Genomic DNA, 22,304 nt, shown 5'->3' with positions numbered 1-22,304 from the left:
ATTCTGCAAAACAACTGGTCTGCAGTCTTAAAAAGAAATGTAGGTGTCTTGGATGTCAAAAAAAAAAAAAAAACAAGGAGGGCAAAGATTGTAGATTAAAGAGACATGACAAATCCATAAAATGCTTTGATTCTTGACTGGCTCCTTGATCAAAACAAATCTTGAAAAAAAAAAAAACTATTGGAACAACTGAGGAAAATGAACTAAGAATGGTATGTTAACTAATGGGATTTATTAATGCAAAGTTTTTTGAGGGTCATCATTGTATTGTAGTTATATGGGAAGCTGTTCTTGTTCCTAGGAGATGCCTGGTTTAGAGGTAAAATGTCATATGTCTCCAACACACACAAACATGTATACTGAGAGAAACGAAACAAAAGTGGTGAATCCAGGTGAAGGGTATATGCACGTTCATTGTGCTATTCTTGCAACTTTTCCGTTGGCTTGATAATTTGTAAAATAAAAAGTTGGGAGAAAAGCCATTGTAGTGCTATCAACCGGAGTCTCTGATATCTACTAGAAAATATCTGCCTATGCAGGTCGGGAGCAGAAGCCAAAGTCAGCGATCCAAGGGGAGTCCCACACACCCTCTACCTAATTACAGTTCAAAGCCCGTGGGGCTTTCTGTGTTTTGTACAGCAAAGGGTGAGCACATACCAGGCGCTCAGCACCTACCCCATCCCTGGCACTGTAAAGGCACTGAGATATCGAGATGTGACCTCTGCTGTTTCAGTGCACACAGTTCAAGGGAGAGTCTTCACTCACTTCTTCATGCTAATGCAGAGTATGTTGTCCATATATCAGTCCAAAGACTCACAAATAAACCTCAGGATTTCCAGGGGAAGATGGAAACAGAGATTAGTAACAGCAGCAGCCTCCATGAACTGGGTGCTCCCAGGAGTCAAACATGAAGCTAAGCCTTGTCTTTGTCTGCCCATCACCATGTGTCCTTTTCATGACAGCTGACCATGCAGGAAGGGATTTTTTTTTTACAAGATGGAAACTCTGGCTCAGAGGTCAGATCACTTGCCTAAAAGTCACCCAGCTAGAGGGTGGCAGATCTGAAGAAGAAAGTAGCATGATCTCAGCCGTGAAGAGGTTTAACAAGTTGGCTTGATGGAGAAGGGCACGCCAGGAGCAGCTTGAGGGAAGGTGTGGTGTAAAGAAGGTGAGGGCAGGATTCCTCAACTTCAGCGCCAGTGACATTTGGGACCTGATCAATCTCTGTTGTGGGGGCTGTCCTGTGCATTAGCAGCACCCCTGGCCTCTACCAGCTGGATGTGAGTGGTCAGGATTATGACCACCACCTTCACTGTGACAACTGAAAAGGTATTCAGATATTGCCAAATGTCTCCTGGGAGATAAGACTGCCCCAATTGAGAATCACTGGGGTACGGCATCTTCACTCTGCCCTAAGCTGAAGGGAATCTCTTGGCACAGCCTTGTTCCTGGCTGGAGGACTGTGTCTCTGCCCCTGAGGGTGAGCAGGTGGACAGGGCCTGGCATAAGCTCCGCATTATCTCTGTAGGACCTCTCACAGGGCAGGGCCTCAGGTGCTGGCTGCAGCTCCTCCACCACCACTGTCTCACTTCCATTTCTGCCCTGGCTGCTGTGACAGTTAATTTTATGGGTCAACTTGACTGGGCATGGGGTGCCCAGACATTTGGTCAAACACTATTCTTTCTGGGTATGTCTATGAGGGTGTTTGTGGATGAGATCATCATTTGAGTAAAGCAGATTGCCCTCAAATGTGGGTGGGCCTCATCCAATCAGCTGAGGGTCTGAATGGAATGAAGAGGTTGGCCCTCACTCTGAAGGAGAAGGGAACTACTTCTGCCAACTGCCTTCCAGCTGCAGTATCAGTGCTCTTCCTGCTTTCAGACTTGAACTAAAACATTGGCTCTTCCTTGGTCTCCAGTCAGCTGACATTCAGACTAGAACTGCACCATCAGCTCTCCTGGGTCTCCAGCTTGCTGACTGCAGATCTCAGGACTTGGCAGCCTCCATAATCGTGTGAGCCAATTCCTTATAAGAACTCTCTCTCTCCTTCTCTGTCTCCATCCCCCCTCCGCCCACCCACACACACACAGTTGACCCTTGAACAACATAGGTTTGAGCTGCGTGTACTCACTTATACACAAATTTTTCTCAATAAAAAGTGCACTGGCAGGCGCAGTGGCTCACGCCTGTAATCCCAACACTTTGGGAAGCTGAGGCAGGTGGATCACGAGGTCAGGAGTTTGAAAACAGCCTGGCCAACATGGCAAAACCCTGTCTCTACTAAAAATACAAAAATTAGTGGGGTGCGGTGGTGGGCGCCTGTAATCCTAGTTACTCAGGAGGCTGAGGTAGAAGAATTGCTTGAACCCAGGAGGCAGAGGTTGCAGTGAGCCAAGATCACGCCATTGAACTCCAGCCTGGGTGATAGAGTGAGACTCTGTCTCAAAAAATCAAAACAAAACAACAACAAAAAAAGTGCATTGAGTGTGCCTGCTTCTCCTGCCTCCCCTTCCAGCTCTCCCACCTCTTTCTCCTCTGCCATTTCTGAGACAGCAAGACCAACTCCTCCTCTTCCTCCTCCTCAGCATACTCAACATGAAGATGAGAATGAAGCCCTTTATGATGACCCACTTCCACCTAATGAATACTAAATATATTTTCTCTTTCTTACGATTTTCTTAATATTTTCTTTTCTCTTCCTTTATTGTAAGAATACAATATATCATACATATGAAATATGAAATATGTGTTAATTGACTATTCATGTTATTGAAGGCTTCTAATCCACAGTAGCCTATTAGTAGTTAAGTTTTTGGGGATCAAAAGTTATATGTGAATTTTTGATTGCCTGGGAAGTTGGTGCCCGTAATCCCTGTGTTGTTTAAGGTCAAATGTTTATGTATATATATAAATGTTATATATATATACACAATATGATATATATAAATGTTATATACATACACAATATGATATATATATAAATGTTAATTTTTTATGGGGACACTCGAAACACAGTGTATATATATACATATTTTTTATTTATGCAAAATAAAATCTCACATGTCTAGTTCATGCACCATGGTCTGACTGGGATTGGGTTAAAGGCCTTATTTGGAAAGGTAAATGAGATGGGAAAAGAAGACTGGCTTGAGGTTTGACTGCAGAGGCATATTATATATATATAGTATGTTTTGAGTGTCTCCACAAAAACTTATGCTGAAATTTAATTGTCACTGATGGAATTGGGAGGTGGGGCCTTAAAATGTGATTGGGTCATGAGGGTAGAGACCTCATGAATGGATTAATGCTGTTAACACAGGAGTGAGTTAGTTCTAGGAAGTGCATTAGTTCTCACGAGAGCAGTTCATCATAAAAGTGAGCTCAGATTGCCCTTGCAGTCTCTTTTGCATGCACTTCTTTGCCCTCTCCCCTTCTGCCATGAAAGCCTTCACCAAATGGTCAAGCAGATTCTGGTGCCATGCCCTTGAACTTACCACCGCCATCCCCCACCCAGCCACTCTACGGGTTGTTAGACATTTTGACCACCTCCTCTTTGCTCACTCCACTGTTCAACTCACTGCATCATCAATGCATTTATTACAAACCTATTACAAGCTAGGTCTTATGCTAGGTGCTCCTCTCAACAGGTTCTTGAGCTGGCAGGGGAGAGAGAGACATTCAAACACCAAGGATTAATATACCATGACAGGTATGAAGACAGAAGCCTATAAGGGTCCCCTGACAGTGCCATGGAGGTAGGGCATGGTCGGCTCCACCTGTAGAAGTGTCTAAAGGGAGGCTTGCAAGCTGCATCTTGAAGGACGAGCAGAAAATTGTACATGAGGACAAAGGAAGGAAATTCCAGGAAGAAGGATCAGCATGTGCAAAGACAATGGAGGTTGTCCATAGAATGTAGAGAGAAAATATTAAAATCTGTAATTATACTAATTTTTGGCCTCATACTTTTATATTTTCTGTTTTATAGCCATTTAAAAATGCGCATAGCATATTAACATAGTGATTAATGTGTATACTTTTTAAAAATATGCACATTTTGGGGTATACGCTCCCCACAGTTTTTACTAATGCATGATCAAAAATATTGCCAAGGCTGGTTTGGGACATGCTACGTTCGAAAGGCTTGTGGATGTCCAAGACGTAACATCTACGCTTGGGGCTAGATATGGGTCTGAGGGTTGAGACACAGCCTTGAGCGTTTGGGGTGAGGAAGGGAGAGGGGCTGAGATGGCCGTGAGTACACAGAAACAGGGCAGGGTGGAGGATGGAGAAAGTGGTTTGAGGCCTGGCTGCACTTTGAATCACCTGGGGAGCTTTTAAACTATTCACTCTTGGCTCTTCTGATTTAACTGGCCAGGGGAGAAGCCCAGGCATCATCATCTTTCAAATTTTCTAAGTGATTCCAATTGCAACCGGAGTTGAGAACCACTGCTTTAGACTAGTCTTCAACATTTCCTGTTGTACATCCCCTAAATAAATTTTGGAAAACTGCATACTCTGTTCCACAATTTTAAGTTGACATCTAAATTTCATATCATAATTTTAACAGCTGCGAAAAAACATAATTTCCCTCATGTTGTGTATAGTTTCTCCAGAACCTCAGAGTTGCATATTTTGTTTGTTTAATTTATGGAAAATATCTGCCATATAAGCTAATTGGCAAAGCCAGAATTCATTGCCAACCCAGTCAGCCCAATTAGACTTACTATCCATCAAAAGAAAATCTGAAGTCATTTTCAGACTCAAATAAATATAATACACAGCCTCAAGACAAAGCCCGCCCAAAATATTTCAATTCTAAATTCTAATTCTAAGCAAAATAGACAACACACAGAGTCTTGCCACCTAGAATTTGTCCCGTAAATGGAACAAAGTGCTGTTCCCCTCAATTTCTATAGCAGATGCTTTCTGTGCTTTGAAGGGGTCTCCGTCTCAGGGGGTGTGCATTCTCCAATCACCACTTTTTTTGAGTTTCCAGTAGTGTGCACATGTCTAGTTCATGTACCATGGTCAGACTGGGATTGGGTTAAAGGCCTTGTTTGGAAAGGTAAATGAGATGGGAAAAGAAGACTGGCTTGAGGTTTGACTGCAGAGGCAAATAGATCCACATGAGAAAAGAAGACATAGAGAAGTTGAGGATCTGGAAATCTATACCTTTAAAACTGTCTGTGACGGATCCATGCATATATGGTCACTTAATTTACAACATAGGAGCTGATGCAATTCTATAGAGAGAAGGATGGTTTTTTCTATGCATATTCATAAGGGAAAAAAAGGGGGAAAATAAAACTCTGACCCCTTCCTCACACTGTACACATTAATTCAAGATAAATCATAGACTTCAATGTGAAAAGTAAACCAATAAAGCTCCTAGAAGCAAACAGAGTAGGGTGGGGGGCAGTCTCCATGACCAAGCAAAGATCTTTTAAGCTGGACATAAAAGGCACTTACTATAAATTTTAAAAATTTGTAAGTTAGACTTCATTAAAACAAAACCCTCTTTTAATCAAAAGATTAAAAAGAGGACAAGAGACAAGAGATCTTTCCCAATGCATATATCTGACAAAGGACTCATATCCTGAATATATAAAGGTTTCCTACAAATCAATAAGAAAAAGGCAACCGAACCAACAAACACTGGGGGCAAAAGACTTGAATAAGCATTTTACAAATTAGGGTGACTAAAGGGCTAGTAAGCACCTGAAAAAGCACTCAACACCATTAGTTGTCAGGGAAATGCAAAATAAAATCTCAGTGAGATTCTATGATACTGTCATCAGAATGGCTTAAAATGATAAAGACTGACAATGCCAAGAGTCGCTGAGGACGTTTAAGCTCTCATACATTACTGGTGAGAAAATAAACTGGTAAAAGCCAACATACCCCTATCCTAATTCCCAGCAATTCCACTCCCATGCATTTATCCAAGGCATGGCAGGTGCTGTAGTTTACCCAGTGTGCAAGACATAAGGAGGTATGTTGTTATAGAGAATTGAGAACAGTAATAAAAATGGCTAAGTTGGTTTGCTTTTTATTGTCTATTACTGCATAACAAATCATGTCAAAATGCAGTGGCTTTAAACAGCAATAATCTTTTTAAAAAAAATCTGTCATAATTTTTGCAGATTTGGAAATGTCATGGCTGGGCAGCTCTTGTTTGAGATCTCTCATGTAGTTGCAATCATATGTCATCTGAGGGCTTGATTGGGGCTGGGGGTCCACTTCTAGGGTAGGTCACTCACATGGCTGGAAAGTCAATGCTGGCTATTGTCCAGGAGCTCAGTACCTTTCCCTAGGGTCCTGTTTATGGAGTTGCTTGAGTGTCCTTATGGTCTGGTAGCTGCCTTTCCCTGGAAGGAGCCATTCAGGAGAGCAAGGTGGAAACTACAATGCCTTCACCTTGGAAGTCATCTGCTGAGACTTCTACTGTAATCCAGTGATCAAGGCCAGTCCTAATTCAACATGAGAGGGGGCCAAGGAGTGTGTGAATGCCAGAAGCAAGGATCCCAGGGATACATCTTGGAGGCTGGCTACAACAGATGGTGTCTTATTAAGCCCTGTATCCTTGGCCACTTGCACAGCCACCATGGGGTGGCTCTGCAGCACTTGCTGGATGAGTACAGAGTAGAATAGAAGGATGGGGCTTGTCCACATGGCTCTCTCCTGGGAAGCAGCACTGTGGCAGGGTGTGCTCCCAAGGAAAAGAGGACCCACAGACTACTGCTGGCCCCCCTTGCCTGGAGTGTGGTTTGTAGGGGGTGAGGGAGTTGGGGCACAGGCTGCTTTCTACCTCTAAGAACAGAGCAAAGGCCCTGAGATGGGTCTCTGATTGTCCTGCCTCTGGACCTAACAGCCAGTTAAAGACCAGTGATACACCCCATGGTGGCTCCCAGTCACTTCCTCTCTGGACTGAATTGATTTCGACATGAGAGAATACACCAGAACATGCCGTGGGCACACGCAGGTGAAGCTGCTCGCAAGGGATGAATCAGAAGTTAAAGGTGCAGGGAGAGGGCAAAAGTCACATGGGTGTGCATGTCCCAACTTATTTCTCCAACTCCCTACAGGAACTTAAAGTGGGTAGAGCATTGGACCTAGAGAGCACTGAGCATGTACTCAAAGGGCTTTGACAGACGATCATAGAGTGGAGTAGGAAGATAGGGCTTGCCCATGTGGCCTCTCCATAGAAGGCTACCATTCACGATGACAGAATACAGGAAGGAGATAAAGGCCTGTGTAGCCACGCTGACCCCAAAGTCCTTCACATCCCCCAACCTCAGTCCCTACTGGCTCTGGTGGGAGCTGCCCAGGCAGCAGTTCCGGATTCTGTTCCAACCTGGCAAGACTCCCGCCTCCAACCTCGTTCCAACTCTTCTAAATCAACTTCCCCAATGAATGCTTCCTTCTGATGATTGTGTCCAACACTTACCTCCAAACCGTCTTTCTCTCTCCTTTGTTGAATAGAACACATGTTTTTTTTGTTTTTTGTTTTGTTTTGTTTTTGTTCGTGTTTTTTTATTTGAGATGGAGTCTCACTCTATCGCCTAGGCTGGAGTGCAGTGGTGCAATCTCAGCTCACTCCAACCGCTGCCTTCCAGGTTCAAGAGATTCTCTTGCCTCAGCCTCATGAGTGGCTGGGATTACAGGTATGTGCCACCACACCCAGCTAATTTTTGTATTTTTAGTAGAGATGGGGTTTTGCCATGTTGGCCAGGCTGGTCTCGAACTCCTGGCCTCAGATAATCTGCGCACCTCGGCCTCCCAAAGTGCTGTGATTACTGGCATGAGCCACCGCACCTGGTGACTAGAATGTATTAAAACATTTTAAAATTACACAACAATGGATGTTTATTTGCTCTCCTTTCTTTGAATGATCTTAGTGAGCCTCCTCACCCTTACTGCAATACTCCTATCCTGGTCTCCAGCTCCCATGTCTAACTTCAAGGTTGACTTATCCTAAAACTGATCTCTCCAAGGTCTATCTTCTTACGAGATACTTTTTAAAACTGTTACTAGGAGAAAATTGGAGAGGGTAGTGGATTTACCCACAGAGACAATCAGTGTTCCATATGAACTAATAATTTCTGGATTGGTCTTTCATTCAATTATGGCCCCCAAGTGGCAAATCGATCTGAATGCCCAGGGTGGTCCACGGTCAAGGCGAGAGTAATGAGAAAGATCCCCAAATACATTCCTGCTTAAAGCCCAAGGGCTTAACAATGAAGGAGGGACAGCTTTCTAGATGAAAAGCTGTTCTTCTACAGAACAGGGAGACCAGTTTTTCTTCATTTTTTAAAACCTTGGTGATAAAGCAAAAGACACTGGATTGAATGCAGCAGGAAGGATCTGGATTCAAAATAATGAAGAATCGCCAAGCTGATGGTGAGAACTCTAAAACCTGGGCATGACCTGGCGGAGCAGTTGTGCAAGCCCCTCCAGGAAGTCCTGAGCATGGAAACAGACCCTGACTCAGCAGAATTTATGGGGTGAGCATCAGCCAAGCCCTGCTGCATCGTAGGGCCAGGTGGGCTGGGCTGCCAGGGAGGCAGTGGTGTGAGATGGCTAGGGAGCTCACCCCAGCCAACGAATGACTTAAAGCCATTTTCTGGGCAGGACTGGTCCTATGGAACACCAGGGCCAGTCAGGAACCTGAAGCAGCAACCAACTTGCCCATGAAGATTGGGCTCTTGTCCACTGTCTTTCCTGACCAACTCCTTCTCATCCTTCAGGATTTGATGCAGATGTCACTTCCTCCAGGATGCCCTCCCTCAGGGCACGGAGCACACAGAGGCAGACTCTAGGACTCACCTGCTTCCCTCTCTAGTTGCAGGTCCCTTGAGGGGGACTGTGGGTGATTCATCATTGTGTCCCTTGTGACCTACAGGTGCTTGGGAGATGTGGAGAAAATGAGGGAAGGGAAGTGGAAGCAAGGGAAGGAAAGTTGAAGCAAGGGAAGAAAAGAGAAAGGGAGGAGGAAGAGAGGGAAGATAGAGAAAGGAAAACTCTTGGGCCCAGAGATTGTACAGATGTCTAAAGAGTCTCATCGCTACTGGATGGACAGTGGCTTTATCAGCAGCAACACTGCCTCAGCCTCCCCGGCAGCTGGGACTCTGGCTGCCTACACATTTTTTGCTCCATGCAGGCCCAGCTCAGGGAGAGGTACTCAAGCCCAGGCTGGTGGTGCTGAGTACCAGGGCTTGGAGTTAAGGGGGTTTGCTGTGGGCACAGGTTGGCAAGTGAAGATGGACAGCTCTGGGGGCCACAAGAGAGCTGAGCAACAGACTTTATGAAACCTGTATTAGATCTAGTTCTTGTTCATTTCTAATTGCTTATGTTATAATTCCAGAGCTGTGTTCTTAGAGGGAAATGTACTTTTATTTAAATGTTTTTCATAAGATGACAGTAGCATTATTGCCTTTCCTGATTATGAAGAAACCCTGTTGGCCGGGCATGGTGGCTCACGCCTGTAATTCCAGCCCTTTGGGAGGCCGAGGAGGGCAGATCACCTGAGGTCAGGAGTTCAAGACCAACCTGGTCAACATGGTGAGACCTCGTCTTTACTAAATACACAAAACTTAACTGGGCGTGGTGGCAGGCGCCTGTAATCCCAGCTACACAGGAGGCTGAGGCCAGCGAATCACTTGAACCTGGGAGGCAGAGGTTGCAGTGAGCGGAGATTGCAACACTGCACTCCAGCCTGCGCAGCAGAGAGAGACTCCATCTCAAAAAAAATAAAAATAAAAGTAAAAAATAAAGAAACCCTGTTATAACAAATACAAAGAATACAAAAATGATTTGAAATCCTAGAGATAATCATTGTCAATATTTTGTTGTATATTGTTCTAGAATATTTATATACTTATATTTATGTATGCTTATATTTGCATATTAATATATTTAAATATATAAAATTTTTTTAAAACAAAAGGTGGAATCACATTTTACATAGTGTTTTATAAACTGATTTTTTCCCCACTCAGTAATACCTTATGAAATTTTCTTACCAGTAAATAAAATTTCACATCATTATAGTGGCTGCAAGTATTTTACTTAATGAAGGTAACAATTTATTTAACCTCTTTGGCCATTTATGATTTCCCCCCAGGTTTTCACTCTTAGAAACCACTTTTGGAAAAAGTTAACCCCAGTAACATCATTAAAAACAAAAACGTCTATACCACAAAAGTCAGGTGAAAAAATCAGATGTGATTTTGAACAACAGTTTTAGGAATAACTTCCTTGTAAATATTCGACCGTATTGTTAATTAAGTCAAATATTGTGGGAGAAACAGAACGGGGCATATCTGAGACTGAAATAATTGATAGTGAGGTATGGAAAAGGAAAGTTTTCATTTTGAAAGGAACACTGAGCTTTCATTGTTTTGCAAAAATACACTTGTCTAAATATAGTTGTTTTGAACAGTCTGTTGCCTGTAATCATTACCTCTACCAATCCCTTGTAGTACTGTGTCCTTTCAGGGTACAAGTGTTGGTCTGTCTATAAACGCTAGAGATTTCTCCCTCTTCCGGCACTTTGCTAGCCTCCGAGGATGGAGCAGTGAATAAAACCCACCCACACCTTACCCTCCTGACAGTTAGCCTTAGAGGACAGGCACACGGGCTTCCTGTCTGGTGAATGAGATGATATTGCTAAGCATATCAGGATACCGGAATCTCCTGCCTCTTCCTGGCATTTGCTTAGAGATAATCCGCCCCTCCCAGAACTTAGAGAATACTAAGTGCACAGGACATACCTGCCACCAGATCATTCAGGTACACGGTCTTTTCACTACCATTGCTGAGATCAGGCAAATTTCAGATCTGTTTTCATGAAGCTAGAAGAGGGCTTAAAGGTCACCTTGTCCAACTGACCTGGCCTGTTGAGGCTTGAATCTTCCCTCTGTAAACCTGAAAGAATTAAAAGGATCAGAATCCAGTTCAAAGTTTATTCAAGTGAAAAGGTGAAATGATCATCCAGGAGACAAAGAATCTAGAGAAATGGGATCTGTGCTCCAAAGTTAAGAGTTAAGTTCTTGCTTACACAGGTAGAAAACAAAGAAATTTAATGGGATTACAGCATTTTCTATATGAGAGTGGTATAAGAGTTACAACAAATTAATTAGTTAGTTATAGTCTGTTTGCTTTTCTCTACAGTTTGTTTTCCTTACTTTACAGCTGATTTTCATTTCCTCACTCACTTTAAAAGAGTGTATTTAACATTCCATCTTAAGGCAATGTGATAGCCATAAAGTCTTTATGTGAGAAAGGTAAGAGGGAAGTTAATCTATAATGAAGATTAACAATAAAAGGGAAGGGTCAACATTAAAAAATCAAATAAATTTCTATATATTAGCAATAAACAATTGGAATTTGAAAATAAAATTGAAGCATTATTTACAGTAGTACCAGAAAACATGAAATACTTAGGTATAAATCTAACAAAATATGTGCAAGGTCTGTCTGCTGAAAACTATAAAGCACTAATAAAAAAAAAAAAATTAAAGAGGCCAGGCACAGTGGCTTACACCTGTAATCCCAGCACTTTGGAAGTCCAAGGTGTATGGATCACCTGAGGTCAGGAGTTCAAGACCAGCCTGGCCAACATGGTGAAACCCCGTCTTTACTAAAAATACAAAAAATTAGCCAGGACCGTGGTGACTGGTGCCTGTAATCCCAGCTTTTTGGGAGGCTGAGGCAGGAGAATTGCTTGAACCAGGGAGGCAGAGGTTGCAGTGAGCCAAGACAGCGCCACTGCACTCCAGCTTGGGCAACAGGAGCGAAACTCCATCTCAAAACAAAACAAACAAAAAACAAAGAAAACCTTAAAAAAAAAAGAGGAGGCATACCATGTTCACGGATTGGAAAATTAAATATTGCTAAGATATAAATTCTTCCCACACTGATTTAGAATCAATGCAATTCCAATAAAAATTCCAGCAGTATTTTTTTTTTTTTTTGTAAAAGTGGACAAGCTGCCAGGCGTGGTGGCTCACACCTGTAATCCCAGTACTTTGAGAGGCCGAGGTGGGTGGATCACAAGGTCAGAGATTGATACCATCCTGGCCAACATGGTGAAACTCCGTCTCTACTAAAAATGAATACAAAAGTTAGCTGGGCATGGTGTCGTGCGCCTGTAATCCCAGCTACTCGGGAGACAGGCGGGAGAATCGCTTGAACCTGGCAGGCAGAGGTTGCAGTGAGCCGAGATCACACCATTGCACTCCAGCCTGCATGACAGAGATTCTGTCTTAAACAACAAACAACAACAACAACAACAAAAGTGGACAAACTGATTTTAAAGTTTGTATGAAAAGACAATGGGGCTGGGCACGGTGGCTCACACCTGTAATCCCAGTACTTCGGGAGGCCAAGGTGGGTGGATCACCTAAAGCCAGGAGTTCGAGCCCAGCCTGGCCAACATGGCAAAACCCCATCTCTACTAAAAGTACAAAAAATTAGCCAGGTGTGGTGGCAGAGATCTGTAATCTCAGCTACTCGGAAGACTGAAGCAAGAGAATTGCTTGAACCCAGGAGGTGGAGGCTGCAGTGAGCCAAGATTGCGCCATTGCACTCCAGCCTGGGCAGCAAGAGTGAAACTCCATTTCAAAAAAAAAAAAAAGGCAATGGAACTAGAATAGTCAGAATAATTTCAATCAAGAACTACAAAGTTAGAGAATTTATACTAATTTCATGACTTACTCCAAAGCTATAATAATCAAGAGAGTTGGTACTGGTGAGAGGATAGTACACATCAAGCCCGTCCAACTTGCAGCCCATGGGCCACATGCAGCCATGATGGTTTTGAATGTGGCCCAACATGAATTCATAAACTTTCTTAAAACATTACGAGTTTTTTTTTTTTTTGCAATTTTTAAAAGCTCATCAGCTATCGTTAGTGTTAGTGTATTTTATGTGTGGCCCAAGACATCTCTTCTTCTTCCCATGTGGCCCAGGGAAGTCAAAAGATTGGACTCTCCTGGTACATATCAATAGAACAAAATAGAGTCCAGAAACAGACTCGCACATATATGGTTAATTGAATTTTGACTAAGTTGCAAAGGCATTTCAATGAGGAAAGAATAAACTTTTATTTTCATTTTTTTGAGACAGGGTCTCTCTCTCCAATGTCCAGGCTACAGTGAAGTGGCCTGATCACAGGTCACTGCAGCCTTGACCCCTGGGGCTCAGGTGATCCTCCCACCTCAGCCTCCCAAGTAGCTGGGACTACAGGTGTGCACCACCATGCCCAGCTAAATTTTTTAGTATTTTTTGTAGAGATGGGATTTCTCCATGTTGCTCAGTCTGGTCTCGAACTCCTGGGCTCAAGCAATCTGCCTGCCTCAGCCTCCCAAAGTGCTGGGATTACAGGTGTGGGCCACTGCGCCCAGCCAAGAATAAACTTTTCAACAAATGGTACTACAACAAATGGACATCCATATGAAAAACAAAACAAACCTCAATCTATACCTCACATTACTTACATTTAACTTAATGTGCACCATAGGCCTAAATGTAAAATAGAAAACAACAGGACTTCTCAAAGAAAAGATTTCTTAGATATGACACCAAAAGCATAATCCATAAATTTGGGGGGATAAATTGTACTTCAACAAAATTAAGAAGTTCTGATTTTTTAAAGACTCTGCTAAGAGAATTAAAAGATAAATAACGGTCTAGAAGAAAATATTTTCAATTTACATATCTGATAAGTGACTTGTATTTAAAATATAGAAAGAACCCTCAAAACTCAATAATATAGCTCCTCAAAAAATTAAAAATAGAATTACCATATAACGCAATAATTCTACTCTTGGATCTATAGCCAAAAGAATTAAAAGAAGGGTCTTGAAGAGATATTTGTGCATCCATGTCTATAGCAGCATTATTCACAATAGCCGTGGAAGCAACCCAGATGTTCGTCTTTGAATGAGTGAATACATAAAATGTGGCTGGGTGTGGTGGCTCACACCTGTAATTCCAGCACTTTGGGAGGCTGAGGTGGAAGGATTACTTGAGTCCCGGAGTTCAAGACCAGACTGGGCAACATAGCCAGACACTATCTCCTATATATATATATGTATGTAATAAAAATACAAAAAAACCCACAAAATGTGGTGTCTACATATAATGGAATAATATTCATTATTAAAAAGGAAGGGAATTCTGACATACGATACAACATTAATGAACCTTGAAGACATAATACTCAGTGAAATAAGCCAGTCACAAAAGGGCAATACTGTAGGATTCCACTTACATGAGGTATCTAGAGTAATCAAATTCATAGAAAGGAAGTTGAACGATAGTTGCCGGGGGCTGGGGAAGGGGAGAATGGGAAGTGATTGTTTAATGGGTACAGTGTGTCAGTTTCGCAGGACGAAAAATTTCTGGGCCCAGTGTGGTGGCTTACGCCTGTAATCCCAACACTTTGGGAGGCTGAGGTGGGGGGATCACTTGAGGTCAGAAGTTTGTAACCTGCCTGGCCAACATGGTGAAACCCTGTCTCTAATAAAAATACAAAAAAATTAGCTGGGTGTGATGGTGGGCACCTGTAATCCCAGCTACTCAGGAGGCTGAGGCAGGAGAATCATTTGAACCTGGGAGGTGGAGGATGCAGTGAAGCAAGATCACACCACTGCACTCCAACCTGGTAGACAGAGCACAACTCCGTCTCAAAACAATAAATAAAGAAACTAAAAATCAATAAATAAATAAAAGAAAAAAGTTCTGGAGCTGAATGGTGACGATGTTCACACAACAATGTGAAAGTATTTGATATCACTGAACAATACACTTAAAAATGATTAAAATGGTAAATTTTATGTTATGTATATCTTCACACAATTTTTAAAATAAATTTTATCTTTCTTTCTGTTTTTTTTTTTTTAAAGACAGGGTCTCATTCTATCTCCCAGGCTGGAGGGCAGTGGTGCCATCACTGCAGCCTACCTCGTGGGCTCAAGCAATTCTCCCACCTCTGCCTCCTGAGTAGCTGGGACTACAGGTGTACACCACCACACCCAGCTTTTTTTTTTTTTTTTTTTTTTGGAGCGATGGGGTCTCACTTTTAGGCATGAGCCACCATACTTGGCCAAAAGTAAAATTTAAAAACTCAAAAGGAAAAACTAATCTATGGGAACATAAACAAGACACTATTAAGATTAGCATCAGAAGTGAAGGTGGAGAATTAAGTAAGGGGTAAGTGGATAAGGAACAGTAGTGGGAGGGGGACTTTCACAGCGTTGCTTTTAATATTTTTTCAGTGACTGCATTACATACTCAAAGCACTAAACATATAATTTTTTAAAAAATTTAAGTTCTTCCTGGTATTGAGCCAAAAATCTGTCCTACAACTACCTGTGTTGAACAAATCAAATCGCTTCTCAAAGTGCCAGTCCTTTAATATTTTGAGGATATTCTGCTCCCTCTGAGCTTCCTCTTTAGCTCTCCACCCCTTGTACTAATGCGGGCACTAACTACAGCAGGTGGGGTGTCTGAGTCTATGGGCTCTCTGGGGGATGTTTGCCATTTGGGAATATCCAATATCTACCCACCCTTCCCCCACTCAGCCCCTAAAGCATTCTACCTCTCCTTTGCAGAATCTCACACTGAGCACAAACTCTGCGGGAGGAAGTCCTAGCTTCCCACTAAGAAAGCAGGAGGAGGAGATCGAGACCATCCTGGCTAACACAGTGAAACCCCGTCTCTACTAAGAAATACAAAAAATAGCCGGGCGAGGTGGCGGGCGCCTGTAGTCCCAGCTACTCAGGAGGCTGAGGCCGGAGAATGGTGTGAACCCGGGAGGCGGAGCTTGCAGTGAGCTGAGATCCGGCCACTGCACTCCAGCCTGGGCTACAGAGCGAGACTCCGTCTCAAAAAAAAAAAAAAAAAAAAAAAAAAAAAGAAAGCAGGAGGTCCAAATGGCTCCTCCCTCTGTCTATGCTGGTCCAATCAGGAGGCAAGGATTGACTCAACCAATCAACTCGCTCTTCCTAAGTGTTCCCTGTTAGAGCCGGGTACGTGGAGGTCATATTTATTCTAGCAGTGGCGGCTCAGGCTATTTGGACTGGACAGCCCTTATGCTCTCTCCCTTGTTGGGGCACCTGCCACCCAGTCCTCCAGAGCTCCTTGGTTCTCACTCATTTTCCAATCTTGTTCTTCCAACCTCCATCAATTCTGTAAGTCCTAAAGGTCTTCAAATAAGTTATCTTCACTTAAACTAACCAGAGCCAGTTTTTGTAGTTTATGAGCAAGAATCCTGACTGCTAAAAAGCTCTCATTTACATATGACTTTAGGAGATGTGACAAATTGTATTTCGCAGCATGGCCTCAATAGTGTCTTCCATCCACATGCTGGCCAACAATGTTACTTTGCCATTCCTTCCAAGGAGAAGTGAGCTCTATGTGCCCTCCTCTCGAATCTGGTTTCCACAAATAAGTATGGCAGAAGTGATGGTGAGACAACCAGGTAGGAAGGGCTCCCCAGAAAAAGCTCCAACCAGCCTTGGCACTGGGTGGAGCCACAGAAGTTCACACCCTTTGCAGCAGGGAGGAGTCAGGCTCTCCTCCTCCTGTGTGGAACCTGGGATTCAAATGGTGGGGACGGGAAGTGCTCTAACGGAGGGACTCTGGCCTTGCGAGACGGACAAGGACCCCATCTTTAACTGAACTAAGGAAAAGTCCTGCAACAATGGTATGTAACTTTTGAGACTAGGTCATAAAAAGTCATGCAGTTTTTGCTTGGTCTCCTTGAGTTGCTTGCTCCTGGGGAAAGTCAGCCTCCATGTAACAAATCCAACTAGCCAAGACTGTCATGTCGAAGAGGCACATGCAAGTGGTCTGGTTGACAGTCCCAAATGGTGTCCTCTGCCAACAGTCAGCATCATTTGCCAGGGGTGAGTGAGTCATCTTGGACACCCAGCCCATTTGAGCCTTCAGATAATGACGGCACCATCTAGTATCTGACCATAACTACATGAGAAATCCCCAGCAAGACCTGCCCAGAGGAGCCTCCCAAATTTCTGGCCCACAAAATCATGAGCAAAAAGCCTATTGCTTCAAGCAGGTATGTTTGGGGATCATTTGTTATGCAGCAATAGAAACTACAACATTAGGCGGGGCATGGTGGCTCAGGCTGTAATCCCAGCACTTTGGGAGGCCAAGGCAGGCGGATCACGAGGTCAGGAGATCGAGACCATTCTGGCTAACATGGTGAAACCCCATCTCTACTAAAAATACAAACAACAACAACAACACACACAAAAAAAAACAGCTGGGCACCTGTAGTCCCAGGTACTTGGGAGGCTGAGGCAGGAGAATAGTGTGAACCCGGGAGGCGGAGCTTGCAGTGAGCCAAGATCACGCCACTGCACTCCAGCCTGGGCAACAGAGTTTGACTCCGTCTCAAAAAAAAAAAAAAGAAACTAGAACATTAAAACTCTTGCTTTCTTATCTTGCCCCACAGAAAAGTACATATTCTCAGCAATCAGAAAGAGAACAGGATAAAAGGCAGGGAAAGCTAAGTTTATTGATTCCTACCACAGGACAGATACTTTACAATCCCACCTAGCATAATCCTCATGATTCTGTGAGTTGGGGACAATGTTTCTTTGTCAAAAAGAGAGCTGTAGAGTTCAGAGGGGACAAGGCTGTCAGATTGCAGAGGTGGTGCTCTTTCTGCTGGAGCAAAATGTCCCAAAGTAAGACTGCAGAAGCAAGAGTCAGGCAAGAAAGTTTGATTTCACAACATGGTGTTTTTAGGATAAAGCCCTCAGGAGCCATGGGATCCTTTTAAAGGATAAAATGTCCGTTTTGCTTCCCTCCTTCCTCCCCGCAATTAGTCAAATGGCAGGTGGAATGTGTAGTCTGTGAGGCAGAGCTGAGGAGTGACAACTTTCATAGAAACTTCCACTTACAACCAGGTATGCGGACTCATGCCCGTACTCCCAGCACTTCGGGAGGCCAAGGCAGGAAGATCACTTGAAGCCAGGAGTTTGAGATCAGCCTGGACAATATAGCAAGATTCTCTGTCTACAAAATATATATTTTTTAATTAACTGAGCATGATGGCACATGCCTGTAGTCCCAGCTACTTGGGAAGCTGAGGCGTGAGGATAGCTTGAGCCCAGGAGCTGGAGGCTGCAGTAAGATGTGATCACACTACTGCACTCTGCCTTGGGTGACAGAGCAAGAGCCTGTCTCTAAATAAATAATTTTTATTTATTTATTTATTATTTATTTATTATTTAATTTTTTATTTATTTAAACAAGTAAATAATTTTTTTTAAAAGAAACGTTCACAGTGTTGCAGAGTGTTACAGAGAGGAAACTTCTAGAGTCTTCACACTTGTAAATCACTTCCTTTAGTTCTCAACTCATTGAAGACTTGAACTGAGCCCTCCAGGTGGTCAATTTTAAGACATATGAGGCATAGAAATGCCTTGGTGAGTTCCTATTATGGGCTAGATGCTATGTACACTATCCATGATCCTGCAAGAATGACATCACTATCTCCCATAGCAGATGGAGAAACAGTCACAGGTGATTAAGTTATTTGTACCAAATGTCACACAACTAGGAAGTACAAGCTAAAGAAGGGTCCCAGTGGAGCAGAGTATGGGGGAGTAGGTAGGCAGACAGGCAGTGCGGCCCCACTGGCACAGAGCCCCGAGACAAAGCCTCAGAAACACCAGTCCAGGATTCCTGCAACCTGCGGACCAGGGGGGGATCTAGCAGAATGTGGGGTCCGCAGAGGACATAGAATCAAAGATACTAGAGAGAGAACAATGTCCTCATCAACATGGAGCTGATGGAGCAGAACCCCCAAGGATAACTTTTCACATTCATTTACTCCCCAGCTAGCAGGGATTGTCTGATCCAACCCCTCAATTCTGACATATAAGGCAACTGAAGCCAGAAGGAAAAAGGGCCATGCCTGAGGTCCCCCAGCTTGCCAGAAACAGGGAAAGATAAGAGTTCCTATTCCTGATTCAGGGTCCAATGCTCTTTCAGAGGCACCTTCCTGCATTCTGAGATTAAACTCAGGCTTTAACTAGGGTGACCCTTTTAATTTATGATCCAAACCAGAATGAGAAGGGGCATTATTAATAATTACAACAGGATGGCAGGTGTGAACAGGATTGCCCTGTGCAAATGGGACACACAGTCGTTCTAGCATGGCATTCTAGAATGCCACCTACTTGCCCACCAGGAAAGCTTCTTCACAGCCTTATGGCTATGGACCTAACAACTCACCATCACCCTCCATGCCAGGTGAGGGACTGATGAACCAAGCAGCCCTGAGGGTCTGGCTTTCTTAGGGGTCTTTAGGGAGCTCAGAACTGGCTGCTCCAACACTGGCCTCTGTCCCCACCTGGCACTGTGTATGCATAAACAGAGGCCCCATTTGTTCCCACCTATCAGGGGCAAGCTCCCTGCCAAGCCCAGTGGAACTCCCGTTTTAGGTGCTTGCCTCTGGATGATACCCACTGAACCAAAGCTGTCCTCACCGTGAGACTGTGAATGTGGGGCCCTCCTATGGAGCCCCAGGACCGTGAAAGAAGGCCCCTGCTGGCTTGGTAGCCAGGTCATGGCAGAAACTATGAGGATGTGAGAAGCACACCAAGTGGCATAAACTAGTTGTGCTGTTTCTTCCCCCTCCTTCACTCCTCGGTACCCCCCAGTAGTCATTAGCTTCTGAAACTTTACCTTACACACACAGCTGGGGATCTTGTTAAACTGTAGATTCTGATTTAGGAGACCTGCAGTGGAGCCTGAGATGCTGGATTTCTCACAACTCCCAGGTGATGCCAATGCTGCTGGCCCAGAGGTCACTTGGAATAGTAACTCTCCTATACCATCCTGCTCAATCTCTTCAGAGCAGTAATCATAACTTGTCATTGCTTTCTTATGTGGTCATTACTGATTGCGGCAGATTGTTGCAGTACAGCCCTGATAATCACAGGCTTGAAAAGCACATGTGTGTTGGGCTTGTCCTCTTGGAACCCTGCTGCTGAGTGAAGAGCCCCCGCTAGCCTGCTGGTGGCCCCTGGCTCAGTCAACCGCCAACATCAATGGCCAGACCTAGGAGTGAGACCATTTAGATCATCCAGCTCCAATTGCAGCCACATGAATTAGTCCAGAGAATCACCCAGCTGAGCCCAGCCCAAATTGCTGACCCATACAATGGTGAGCACATAAAATGGTCATTGTTTAGGTCACTAAGTTTTGGAGTGGTTTGTTACATGGCAATAGATAACTGATACACTGCTTTAATGTCTCTGTTAGGGGTGGGACTAGATTTGTTTTATTTGGTACATTACACCCGGTGTTTTGAATTGATGAAAAAATGAACTAACCTGGACCCGTCTGATTCTAAAATCCAAGAGTTTCTGCTCCACTGCTTCTGCTCCCTGTTCCTAGACAAGTTGCTCATCCTCGGTCTAGTGAGGTCAATGGTAGGATATGTAATCTAGCCTAGGTTAATTAGTGCTTTCCAGTATACAGTGATTGGTTAAAGGATGAATGTGTGACCTAATCTAATCCAATCAGATTGAAACTCAGGACTTTCACTGAGAATGGTGAGGAAAACACCTTCTCTTCCCCAGTCAATATAAAGAAGAAATATAGGAATAGTTTTCAAAATCTGACTAATCATAACTAATCTGACAAGTCACTATAGGAAGGAAGGACTTACACAGGCCCACTGCTATGCTGGGCTTTTAACTTTTTAGTTGCATTTGGTGGTGGGGTGGGGGGGGTCCAGGATACTCCCATACTTGGAAGAGCATTTAAGCTCTGAATAAAGTCTTGTCTGATGCTAAAACTACCACTGAGCTTCTAAATCACATGAGACCAGCAATATATTTATTTCAGCCAATAGGGCTGGACTTTCTGTTGCTTGCAATTATCAAGCAACAGAATGCTTCCTAACTGGCCAACCTTCTATTTTCTGGGAATCTAGCTCTCCTTTAAGGTCAACCAGATGATCCAGACACTCTAAAATTAACCCAGGTTTAAGCCAGAACAAGAGAGGAATGAATCCCTGGGAGGACTCACAACATTCCCTACAGAATCAGTTTTACTCTCCTGTGTTTTGCCAAAAGAAATGTTTTGTAAAACTCATCTTTGAATCTATTGGAAAGATGTTCTTGAGGATGTGGCTTCCCACTTTCCACAGGGTCTTTCTGGTCTTTCAGCTGTAGATTCCTAAGCAGTAGATGAATTTTCTACCACATGGACAGTTACGAACTATGCAACTAACTAGTTTTCCGTTTTGGTCTTGGCTGCCAGGAAACCTCACACCAAATATGTACCCCACTTGCAGCAAAAATGCACAACTCCATGATGTGTCTTTTTACAGTAGCTTCATTACTGGTTCAATTTTATGTCCTTAACCTTGTTGTACCCTATTCATTCTTATTTCATTTGACTTATATAATCTTGCTTCATTTTGTGTATCCCTATAAGAAAATAGTAGTTATAATTCAAAAAAAATAGGCTGGGTACAGTGGCTCACGCCTGTAATCCCAGCACTTTGGGAGGCCAAGGTGGGCAGATCACCTGAGGTCAGGAGTTCGAGATCAGCCTGGGCAATATGGTGAAACCCCTTCTCTACTAAAAATACAAAATTAGCCGAGCATGGTGACACTTGCCTGTAATCCCAGCTACTCGGGAGGCTAGGGCAGGAGAATCTCTTGAACCTGGGAGGCGGAGGATGTGGTGAGCTGAGATCGCGCCATTGCACTCCAGCCTTTGCAACAAGAATAAATCTCCGTCTCACAAAAAAAAAAAAAAAAAAAAAATCACTTCGATTTAGACTTGGTTAAAATGAAAAGAAACTACAGGGAGTACTGTTATGTCAACGACTTTGAATTTCAGTGAAGGAAACAGAAGGGAGGTATGGAAGAACATATACATTCCAAAGATCTCAAGAGCATAAAGAATCGACACCAAGGCCAGGTGCGATGGCTCAGGCCTGTGATCCCAGCACTTTGGGAGGCCAAGGTGGGCAGATCACTTGAGGTCAGGAGTTCGAGACCAGCCTGGCCAGTATGGTGAAACCCCATCTCTACTAAAAATACAAAAATTAGCTGGGCATGGTGGCAGGCACTTGTGGCCCCAGCTATTCGGTAGGCTGAGGCAGGGGAATTGCTTGAACCCGGGAGGCAGAGGTTACAGTGAGCTGAGATTGTACCACTATACTCTAGCCTGGGTGACAGAGTAAGACTCTGTCTCAAAAAAAAAAAAAAAAAAAAAAAAAAAAGAAAAAAAAAAAAAGGGGAAAA

At 43.6% G+C, this 22,304-nt stretch overlaps 1 long non-coding RNA gene across 2 annotated transcripts; it reads right to left on the bottom strand.

The window, feature by feature from the left end:
* Positions 1-217: 217 nt before the first annotated feature.
* LOC112629079 lies at positions 218-20,169 on the bottom strand. Of its 2 annotated transcripts, none has more exons than XR_003120525.1 (4): positions 19,726-20,169; positions 10,891-10,926; positions 3,606-3,656; positions 218-1,141 (listed from the first exon to the last, which is right to left on the bottom strand). It is a non-coding gene; the product is annotated as an uncharacterized LOC112629079 (long non-coding RNA). The 2 variants fall into 2 exon arrangements; XR_003120524.1 differs by lacking the exon at positions 10,891-10,926 and adding an exon at positions 2,525-2,530 and having other exon boundaries at positions 218-2,055.
* Positions 20,170-22,304: the final 2,135 nt, after the last annotated feature.

The sequence above is a fragment of the Theropithecus gelada genome, chromosome 7b (assembly GCF_003255815.1).
Source record: "Theropithecus gelada isolate Dixy chromosome 7b, Tgel_1.0, whole genome shotgun sequence".
Taxonomy (NCBI): Eukaryota; Metazoa; Chordata; class Mammalia; order Primates; family Cercopithecidae; genus Theropithecus; species Theropithecus gelada.
Note: the sequence above shows the minus strand (reverse complement) of the source record. Positions and strands in the feature narration are given on the sequence as shown.